Below are 9,012 nucleotides of genomic sequence, written 5' to 3'. Positions count from 1 at the left end.
TCGCAAAGAGAATGGGATTCGCCCATTGTGTCTGTAGTGCGTTTATCTTAAATCATGAAGGCTGCACTAGTATAGAAAGGAAGACAGAAACAAATGACTGACAGATTTGTTTGTTTCTCGAACCCTGCTCATGTCATTAGCGTTAGTACACGTAGTGAACACGCATCACATTAAAACCAAGCGTCCCTGTACCTGGATTAAGTCTTTATTCTGTCCCTATTTTTGATTAAATTTGAACTGGCGGCACGGCAAGAAAGACTATCTCGGCATCCGGTGGACTATCGTGCTAACAACTTCTTAATGAAAGAAAAATGCAAAGCACGACCAAAGCATCGAAAACCCATTTACGTTTTCCATTTGTCAAATTAAATCTAATGATGCCTTTCTGAGTATGCCAGACATTTTGAAAAAGAGATGGTTTTTATTATACCGTAAAAGTCTGCAAAGTGGGTTTCATAAAATGTATCAGTGGGGGCGGATGAAAAACGTGGGCATTCGAAGAGAAAAGCGGATATTTGAAGAGAAACGCGTGGTAGACTTTCCGCAGATAAAACCTTGTATGTATTGAATTGTTTGCCGCTAGCACAGTTCGATAACTTTCAATAAAATGAACCATCGCGTAATTTATGGCAGACGAATCATGTTCTGTCTACTGTGGTTTAAACATTTTCCATGCAAAATAAGTCGGAATGATGTGGGTGTGACAAGTTGCAGGTTCCCTTTTTCTATGTGAGATGAGCTCTTACCGTAGTTACTCATGTCCAAAAGAGATAACAAAAAGAAAAATGAATATTACAATTATAAAACACGATAAAAACTTGAAAATGTGAAAATGTTTTACGTAATTAAAAAACTTGTTGATCATGTACTACCTGCAGGGGTAAGTAACACTAGAAGCGTAATAATCATTTGTCATTTCGTTGTACGTTGTTGTTGTTGTTGTTGCTGTTGTTGTCGTTGTTGTTGTTGTTTTTGTTGTTGATGCTGCTGTTGCTGTTGTTGTTGTTTGTGGTGTTGTTGTTTGTTGATGTTGCTGTTGCTGCCGCTGCTGCTGTTGTAGTTGTTGCTGTTTTGTTGTCATTGTTGTTGTTGTTGCTGTTTTGTTGTTATTATTGTTGTTGTTGTTTGTGTTGTTGTTGTTTGTTGATGTTGCTGTTGCTGCCGCTGCTGCTGTTGTAGTTGTTGCTGTTTTGTTGTCATTGTTGTTGTTGTTGCTGTTTTGTTGTTATTATTGTTGTTGTTGCTGTTTTGTTGTTGTGTTGTTGTTGTTGTTGTCGTCGTCGTCGTCGTCGTCGTCGTCGTCGTCGTTGTCGTCGTCGTTGTTGTTGTTGTTGTCGTTCTTGATGTTCCTTTCCCCCGAATAACCCCAGTCACATCGACATCTTTAAACATTGTATGTGCATAAGGCCGGTCACCTTTATTTACATGCGGAGTCTCGCAGACAATTTCCAGTGACAGCAACCGAATCAAATCGATATTGATGCTGGTTTCAAATTCAGATACTCCAAGCAGATGTCAAATGTGGAAGGCTATCTGATCTTCGGACAGTCTGGAACATCGCCTGAAACCATTATAGATCTCAGGTTTTCTTCTTTTTCCACGTATCTGCTTCTTTCTTTTTCCTTTTCTCTAAAGAAATTAAAGCCGGTGGTCATTCAGTTCACTTTTCACACTTGTTGCTGACATTGAGGTGCACTTTGTTGGCGGTAAATGACAACAATTTGGACATGAAAAGAATCTATCTTTAGTGCAGTGGTCACATTGGTTACTTGCTGTGACTAAGTTCAGGATCAAGTTGGGTGAGCGCAGGTAACATTACATCTTGACACATTTTATTGATTAAACTGTCTTCTCTAAAGTACAATGCCTTCGATAAAGACTGGACCATTCCACAAAAATAGGAGGGGGAATCGGGTTCCAGAATTGTGTAGATTTGTTTTTGTTGTTGTGGGGTTTTGTTCTACAACAACATTTTCCCCTATGTATTTTTGTGCCCAAAATTTACACACTTTCAGACGTATACCCAGATCTGACTCTCTGATAAACTGGAGTCATCTTGGCCCAATTTCATGGAGTTGCTTAAGCAGGAAATTGTCTGATAAGTAGAAATGAGCAGAATACCAGTCACAGATCGTACACGTGGAATGATCCTTTGGCTGGTAACCGTGTTAAGCATAATTTTGCCCATCAAATTGTCATCATGCTGGTGAAATTTACACAGTACAGTTTCTAAGAAATTAACAGGCCCACATACATCAGTTTTGAGCTCGCTTGTACAAACCATAGAGTTATAAATAACTCTATGGTCCAAACTCAGAAGTTTGAGAGCAGTTTGAAAAGTCATCCCATGCTAATCAACTCTGATCTATACACCAGGAATGGTCTTAACATATGAAGAAAATAATAATGTAAAATACAATTATTTCTTCGACTCAATGCTTTCTACATTGCTCTGATGATATCCAATCAACCATTGACAACAATGGCGTATCGTGACCGACCGGTCAAGCGCCCTGAGTAGAACTTTACTAGCCTTTTGCCAAGGCCTTCGTGAATAGGACAGCTTCAGAACTGTGATCTAAAGTGACTGGAAGGGGAGACCACGAGGATCTTTTACAAATTGATTGCGGTTTCTCTGCTTTCTTCATAAATCTCGACTTTTGCTACCCTTTAGCAAAACGCCCAACAAATCAGAAGCGATGGGATCAGAAAAACAACAAATCCACCTTGGATTCATTCATTAAACATTTTCTGGAAAGTCCGCGTTTTGATTGGTTAATAGTTCAGCACTTTGCATACAATATATGAATATGCACGTTTCATACTCAATGAATAATTCATAATAAAGAAAGTAAACAGGTTATCAAAATATTTGTTGTTTATTATATCTTTATGGCTTGTGCCAGATGGGCTATAATTATGAGATATTTAAGTCATGCACCAAGTCATAACGTTGAAATATAGGAATGACGTTTATTTCCGTTGTCTCTAGATGCCATTAAAACGTCTCTTCGTAAACAACCTCTCATCCAAGACTTCAAGATGAATAATTGACGGCCAATGATTCCCCTAGGTCAATTTTGACTTCTTCGATGCACCTGCAATATATCCATCCCAATTAAATCCTTGATCCATCAATCCAACTCATCGATAATGATATTGATCCATAGCACTGTAAGACACTGTTCTAGAATTGCAAGGGTCGTGGGTTCGAATCCCACCCGAGTAACATGCCTGTGATAATTTTTCACAGGACTCGGGAAAGTACTGAGTATACAGTGCTAACACACATCGGTGTATGGGTAAAAACCAAAATTAATATTCTTTATCCCCGATGCAAATTTAACATCTATTATATCGTTGCGGTACCCGCTGCCAAAACATAGGATTCGAACTGCCTCTAGCTGCCGGGCATCCTCGGTAGTCTAGTTGGTAAGACACTGCTCTAGAATTGCAAGGGTCGTGGGTTCGAATCCCACCCGAGTAACATGCCTGTGATATTTTTTCACAGGACTCGGGAAAGTACTGAGTATACAGTGCTAACACACATCGGTGTATGGGTAAAAACCAAAAAATTAATAATAACAATGTTGTTATGCTTAGCTACTTTTATAAAAGCTTTATGATTTCGAGCCCTGGGCAACAGAGGTCATGGCCTCCGTTGCCTACGTGTTATAACAGCTACAGGGGGAGAATATTTCATCCTTTCAAAATTCTTATCTTTGACGCTGGAGCAATCGATTGCTTCATAATGACATTTAAAACGGACTCCGAATATACACTGACCTCTGTAATTAAATAAGTCCAGGTAGCGAAATAGACAGCGATCAGACGAGATCCAGTGTAGCTCTCACAAAAAACAACCACTTTTCAGACAGCATAAAAACCCACGTTTTGTTTTTTCCCTTTTGGATGGGAAATATTTGCCTTCTATTACAGCCGAATGATGGGTTTAAGATTGCACTTCTTGATATAGCAAGGTGCTTGTTGTCAGTTCTTGTCGAGGAGAGCACGGTCTTGGATTTCATATGGAAATGGCCCTCATCTCTGCAAACATCTCTATAAGATGCATCTTTCCGTGATCTCGAAGAGGCTACTGATTTTGAAGATGATTGCTGGTCCTACTTACGTATGATCGCACAGGTGTTTGCAAAGTTGATCTTTAAAGTGGAACTGTTTAAAAACGCATTTCTCGTCCGTAGTGATTGGAACTATGGAGCAATAATCTAGTTTTTAAACAGTTGTAAACTAGATTGGATGTGTGTGCGTGGGGGGGGGGGGGGGGTAAGGGGGACGCACAGAAGCTTTCATTTACGGAAGTTGACAGTTTCCGTTCAGCCGTTATAAAGAAAACAAAATTAAGCACACGGTTTTTTGACTTCTCCTTTTTATCCACACAAACATGCCCCGAAAATGCGTGGTTTTCCTGTTACTCTGCGAATTAACACGGTCGGCCATTTTTGAAAAAAAAAAAAAAAATGGTGCGCAGTGTAAAATTTCGACGAATAAGTTCTGCCTCTACTTATTGTCCATTCCTGAAAACTATTTCAAAATGGGTTAAATTCGTTGTGATTGTAGTTGGCGCACCGAGTTAAAAGCACAAACAAGGTTCACACCCGGCCACAGTACTATTTAGGCCTACACAGAAGTACATCGCACTAAAAAACGAACAATCAATTTATAAACTTGAAAATCTTTCTGTAAGTCGACAATTTGAAGGACAAGGCTTTTAAGGACTGTTGACAAATGGTGCAATATTGTCCCTAGAGGTTTTTGACTTTCACCCTGGTTCGTTTTTGGTAAACAAGTCCTCGAAGTATGGTCGTATTTTGCCCACAAGCATGTCTTTCCACGAAGTTGACCCCAAGACTTGTCTTGCTCGGACACTCAAGTTATAGACCATGTGGTGTTTTTATTTTGAATGGATTGAGCTCACAAATTCAACAGCTAGTCTCACAAAAATTGGAGAGAGAAATTAAGTTTACCTGTCAACTTGTGCTGTTGAATTCATTTAAAGACACTGAACACTATTGGTAATTGTCAGAGACAAGTCTTCCCACTTGGTGTATTTCAACATAAGCACAAAATAACAAACCTGTGAAAGTTTGAGCTCAATCGGTCATCAAAGTTGGGAGATAATAATGAAAGAAAATACACCCTTGTCACACAGAGTTGTACGCTTTCAGGTGCTTGATTTTGAGACCTCAAATTCTAAATCTGAGGTCTCGAAATCAAATTCGTGTAAAATTACTTCTTTCTCGAAAACTACGTTACTTCAGAGGGAGCCGTTTCTCACAATACTATCAACCTCTCCCCATTACTCGTTACCAAGTAAGGTTTTGTGCTAACAATTATTTTGAGTAATTACCAATAATGTCCACTGCCTTTAAAGAGACTTTAAGGCCCTATTTACACTTTCTGCGAATGCGAAGCGAATGTTTACGTCACAATCCCCGATTTCGCTGCGACAGTTTTTTTGAGCTACCGAATTGTGCGAATTTGTGACGTCACAATTCGTACCGCATTCGCGTGAGGTATGAACCAGGCTTAACAACAGTTTAAAATGAAATATTGTTTTTGTTTGAAGGTACTTTGTTGTATATAATGTGTAGCAATCATCATGGTTGATATTGAAGTTTAGGGCTTATTCAGTGCGCTGCATACTTAGCATTTTAAGTGGCAAATAAATTCAACACCACGGCCGTTGTTTCCCCTCGACTACCAGGTGAATGGCCGCAGATTCTTCGTTACATAAATCATAAACCATCTTACCCATAATCAACCAACTTGCAAAGCGCAAGACTCTGTCAGTGGTTAATTTCCCGCCTAAATTATTGAGCAGACGGTAAGGCGAAAGCATGGTCAGTGACTTTGCAACTAAATGAATAAATGGTGGGCGCCAAAAATAATGTATAATGGGTTTGCGGTTAACACCATGTGTGTATCTACTTGAGGTTTACTATACGTTCTGTTAAAAACTTGTCTTGAAACATATTACTACCGCTAAGTAGATTTTCGGATAACTTAGACTTCATACGTTTATGCAACACTTCGTCAGCAATAGTTTTGTTTTAATGTCAACAAAGTTGACAATACACTTTGGTTTTCTGAAGTACGCATTAATTATATCCATTTTGCCCTAGGTTTATGTTGTTAGTATTTGCTGCTCCACCGTTCAACATAAGGTAATAGTATACCCAAAACGAGACATAGCCGGAAAGTTGTGTTTTCTTTAAGTATTATAGACTTGGTAAGATTGAACAAACTTCACAGATATATTGATTTGATTTGCACACATTTATTTCATTGCTGCCCATGCGTGTACACTTACACATTTACAAAAATTGATAATTATATTCAAATTATGAATAGTTTACAGTATTACTTAGTATCTTAGGATATGAAAGTTTGCAATGATTAAGATAGTTATATATTAGGAAGCTTAAAACATGCTTAAAGTAGGACAACAATTAGGTTAGGGTGAAGCAGAGGCTTTTGTGCCTTAACCTATGGACAGACAAACAACATAAAATACTATACAGAAGAAAGAACACACAAGACAGACTATACAAACAGAACACACGACAGAGGCTAATTGCAATAATGATGGTGAGTATGTTAACAATATACTTCAAACCTACGAATAAGCACCAAGAATTTTTTTATATTTTATTTTCTTGTGAAGGCAGGAAGAGATATTCACAACCTACACATCAGTTCCAAGACGGATGTAAGGTATGAAGCCGCATAAGAAACATCATTTCGCTATCAGGTGGTTGAAAATAAGAGTTGTGCTGGCTTGATACTGCTGCCCCTTTTTGTTCTGGAAATAATCCACTTGTAGGAACCAAGTTTTACAAAAAAACAACAACGTATCATCGTATTAATTTCGCTCTTCTACCAATTCAAACACCCAAAAGGCCGGGAGTGTGGGAGGATTGTGGGGGGGGGGGGGGGGGGGTAAATAAATCCCTTATCATCTCTCTTTCAATAAGTATAGGACAGTCTTGTTGCTCATTACCAAACCCTGCACGTCCTATCGCGGCAAAGTATAAAAGCTTTATTCAGTGCCTGCTCCAAGCCACTTTTACCCGCGCACGTAAACCCCAGTTAATTATTATTTACACACGCGTCCATGCGTTCTATAGGAACTGACTGTAGAGTAGAACGTGGGCTATTAATGCGGAGTTAAACACGCGTACAGATTTGCTGAACTTAAGTGATTCTGCTCACAATTTGCTTGAAAACGTACATGCTTTATAGGCCACTTAAAACCCGGCGTCAGTGTTACTTTGACTGAACACCAAAACGGGAAACAACAAACCGCGTGTAGAATTAGGTTGAAACAATTCGGAGTCGATCTTTTGCGACAAACACCTACCGATGAGATAAGCTCCTTCACGGTATGAGGTTGTTAGAGGAAGAGCAAATTTGTGCGAACACGCTGAGTGCATCCGCTACGGACGTTTGCATTTGGTTAAAGAAATAAGTCACACATTAAAAGGCGGTCATATAGCGTAATCGGTGAATTTCTATTGCTTTGTGTAAACACATAAAATGGGGTCAACTGTCGAGAGCTGACATTGACAATGGGATGATTTGGAAAAGGGTATGATGTTGACATTTCCTAATGGAAAAATATTGTCCATCAATTTGTCTTTTCAAAGTATCAGAGTCCAGTCTTTTGACGTTAGTGCAGTGCCGGACACAACCATAAAAGACAGCAAGCTTGATGATGTTTTGATGCTGCGTGGATTGCAACAAAACAAAATGGCCGACGAGTGTCATACGATACGAACTGTACTATCAGGCTTTTATATTTAAAATTATCTATACAATTGTTAGCAAGTTTAGTCTGTTTACGTAGTTCAATCCTGGACACGATCAAAACAGCGACATGGTGTTTTTGATGCTGTAAGATTGCAAAAAAAACAAAAAAAAAACCAAAAAAACAATGGCCGACGAGTGTTCTACAAGACGTACACTTTCGTACTAGGACCTGTTTATAAACATTTATTTATCTTTTCAATCGGTATCAGAGTCAAAACACTTAACATGTCTCAGTTCAGTCACAAACACAAGCAAACAAAACAGCAAGCCTCATGCTGTTTTTGATTTTGCGTGGATTGCAAAAATTCAAAACGGCCGCCGAATGTCATTCATGACGTAGTCATCGATTAAACAGCATAACAAAATGATGTCATAACTAACAAAACATTCATCGCTATAGGGTCTACATTATGCTTGTTTTTGGTTCTTGGGAAACCAACCACTATACCTTTCATTCGGCGATAGGCTAAAAGGGGTTGTAGTGTAAGGGCAGCTCAGTGTCTAAAGAAGAAAGTGAGCACATTCAAGAAAAGATTTGCGTTGTAATAGTGACTGTCTGTATAAAAGCGCACACGGTTGCCACCTTTATCATTGTCTGACTTTTCAAACCTGTCTCCACAGCTGATTCAACCACAGATTTCTGCAATTTTCCTTTCATCATTTCCAATAATCAGATTAGCCCAACCTAAGGAAACCTTTAGTGACCGTTTCTGATTGCGGTATCAGAAGTTAAAGTCATTGTTTTTGTAACCACCTGTAACGCCATAGGCTGTATGGATTTTAACGTGGTTATCTCTGGTTTCTGAAATGGACTGTGTTGTGGCAGGCGACAGGTTCGAGTGTGTCTATCTTTTTCCCGCGTAAAATATATGATGAATTTTGACGTGCTATTAAAACAAATCTAGGTTTATTGGGTTTTATAGTACCTTCTGGGGCAGGTTTCATTAAAATGAATTCGATTTAGCAGTTGATGATGGAAGTTACTTGATGGGTAGAAACTCAGGCCATGTCTGAATAAAGTGACTTTTGGCTAACAATGTTGCCGCAGGCTGAAGCGGCATCTTGAAAGAATAATGTTTTTTGAGCCATCAGGATCCAATTTTATAGAGTTGCTCAAGCACAAAAAGAAGCTAGGCACAACAAATATGTAGTCTGTTTTACTGTCATACTTATAAAGGCACT

The 9,012-nt window shown here is 38.9% G+C and overlaps 1 non-coding gene across 1 annotated transcript; it reads left to right on the top strand.

Moving 5' to 3' along the window:
• Positions 1-3,414: 3,414 nt before the first annotated feature.
• Trnas-aga lies at positions 3,415-3,487 on the top strand. Its single transcript has one exon. It is a non-coding gene; the product is annotated as a tRNA-Ser (tRNA).
• Positions 3,488-9,012: the final 5,525 nt, after the last annotated feature.

This window comes from Asterias rubens, chromosome 11 (genome assembly GCF_902459465.1).
Source record: "Asterias rubens chromosome 11, eAstRub1.3, whole genome shotgun sequence".
Taxonomy (NCBI): Eukaryota; Metazoa; Echinodermata; class Asteroidea; order Forcipulatida; family Asteriidae; genus Asterias; species Asterias rubens.
The sequence above is the reverse complement of the archived record's forward strand: the minus strand, read 5'-3'. Positions and strand labels throughout refer to the sequence as shown.